The sequence below is a fragment of the Ananas comosus genome, unplaced genomic scaffold (assembly GCF_001540865.1).
Source record: "Ananas comosus cultivar F153 unplaced genomic scaffold, ASM154086v1, whole genome shotgun sequence".
Lineage (NCBI taxonomy): Eukaryota > Viridiplantae > Streptophyta > Magnoliopsida > Poales > Bromeliaceae > Ananas > Ananas comosus.
This window is the reverse complement of record NW_017893517.1, coordinates 47,501-50,000: the sequence shown is the minus strand read 5'-3', so window position 1 is coordinate 50,000 and position 2,500 is coordinate 47,501. Positions and strand designations below refer to the sequence as shown.

Here is a 2,500-nt window from a genome sequence, read left to right as displayed (position 1 = left end):
GAATTGAACCTACGAATTTGCCAATTATGAGTTGGGCGCTTTAACCATTCAGCCATGGATGCTTAACAGGGATCATCGTACATCGTGAATAACCAAATTTCAATTGAAATGAAATCTTTAGGAGGAATCAATGAAACGACATCAATTCAAATCCTGGATCTTCGAATTGAGAGAGATATTGAGAGAGATCAAGAATTCTCACTATTTCTTAGATTCATGGATCAAATTCGATTCAGTGGGATCTTTCACTCACATTTTTTTCCACCAAGAACGTTTTATGAAACTCTTTGACCCCCGAATTTGGAGTATCCTACTTTCACGTGATTCACAGGGTTCAACAAGCAATCGATATTTCACGATCAAAGGTGTAGTACTGCTTGTAGTAGCGGTCCTTATATCTCGTATTAACAATCGAAAGATGGTCGAAAGAAAGAATCTCTATTTGATGGGGCTTCTTCCTATACCTATGAATTCCATTGGACCCAGAAATGAGACATTGGAAGAATCTTTTTGGTCTTCCAATATCAATAGGTTGATTGTTTCGCTCCTGTATCTTCCAAAAGGGAAAAAGATTTCTGAGAGTTGTTTCATGGATCCGCAAGAGATTACTTGGGTTCTCCCAATAAATAAAAAGTGTATCATGCGGAGTTCGCGATGGTGGAGGAACCGGATCGGAAAAAAGAGGGATTTTAGTTGTAAGATATCTAATGAAACCGTAGCTGGAATTGAGATCTCATTCAAAGAGAAAGATAGCAAATATCTGGAGTTTCTTTTTTTATCCTATATGGATGATCCGATCCGCAAGGACCATGATTGGGAATTGTTTGATCGTCTTTCTCCGAGGAAGAAGCGAAACATAATCAACTTGAATTCGGGACAGCTATTCGAAATCTTAGGGAAAGACTTGATTTGTTATCTCATGTCTGCTTTTCGTGAAAAAAGACCAATTGAAGGGAAGGGTTTCTTCAAACAGCAAGGAGCTGAGGCAACTATTCAATCAAATGATATTGAGCATGTTTCCCATCTCTTCTCGAGAAACAAGTGGGGTATTTCTTTGCAAAATTGTGCTCAATTTCATATGTGGCAATTCCGCCAAGATCTCTTCGTTAGTTGGGGGAAGAATCAGCACGAATTGGATTTTTTGAGGAACGTATCGAGAGAGAATTTGATTTGGTTAGACAATGTGTGGTTGGGAAACAAGGATCGGTTTTTTAGCAAGGTACGGAATGTATTGTCAAATATTCAATATGATTCCACAAGATCTATTTTCGTTCAAGTAACGGATTCTAGCCAATTGAAAGGATCTTCTGATCAATCCATAGATCATTTCGATTCCATTAGAAATGAGGATTCAGAATATCACACATTGATCGATCAAACAGAGATTCAGCAACTAAAAGAAAGATCGATTCTTTGGGATCCTTCCTTTCTTCAAACGGAACGAACAGAGATAGAATCAGATCGATTCCCGAAATGCCTTTTTGGATCTTCCTCAATGTCCCGGCTATTCACGGAACGTGAGAAGCAGATGAATAATCATCTGCTTCCGGAAGAAATCGAAGAATTTCTTGGGAATCCTACAAGATCAATTCGTTCTTTTTTCTCTGACAGATGGTCAGAACTTCATCTGGGTTCGAATCCTACTGAGAGGTCCACTAGAGATCAGAGATTTTGGAAGAAAAAACAAGATGTTTCTTTTGTCCCTTCCAGGCGATCGGAAAATAAAGAAATGGTTGATATATTCAAGATAATTACGTATTTACAAAAAACCGTCTCAATTCATCCTATTTCATCAGATCCGGGATGTGATATGGTTCCGAAGGATGAATCGGATATGGACAGTTCCAATAAGATTTCATTCTTGAACAAGAATCCATTTTTTGATTTATTTCATCTATTCCATGACCGGAACAAAGGGGGATACACGTTACACCACGATTTTGAATCAGAAGAGAGATTTCAAGAAATGGCAGATCTATTCACTCTATCAATAACCGAGCCGGATCTGGTGTATCATAGGGGATTTGCCTTTTCTATTGATTCCTACGGGTTGGATCAAAAAAAATTCTTGAATGAGGTATTCAACTCCAGAGATGAATCGAAAAAGAAATCTTTATTGGTTCTACCTCCTCTTTTTTATGAAGAGAATGAATCTTTTTATCGAAGGATCAGAAAAAAATCGGTCCGGATCCACTGCGGGAATGATTTGGAAGATCCAAAACTAAAAACAGCGGTATTTGCTAGCAACAACATAATGGAGGCAGTCAATCAATATAGATTGATCCGAAATCTGATTCAAATCCAATATAGCACCTACGGGTACATAAGAAATGTATCGAATCGATTCTTTTTAATGAATAGATCCGATCGCAACTTCGAATATGGAATTCAAAGGGATCAAATAGGAAATGATACTCTGAATCATATAACTGTAATGAAATATACGATCAACCAACATTTATCGAATTTGAAAAAGAGTCAGAAGAAATGGTTTGATCCT

The 2,500-nt window shown here is 37.6% G+C and overlaps 1 non-coding gene across 1 annotated transcript in view; it reads right to left on the bottom strand.

Moving 5' to 3' along the window:
• Positions 1–62, bottom strand: part of TRNAM-CAU — a 74-nt gene extending 12 nt beyond the window's left edge. The window contains exon 1 of the tRNA in view: positions 1–62. This exon is cut by the window's left edge and continues 12 nt beyond it. This is a non-coding gene — a tRNA (tRNA-Met).
• Positions 63–2,500: the final 2,438 nt, after the last annotated feature.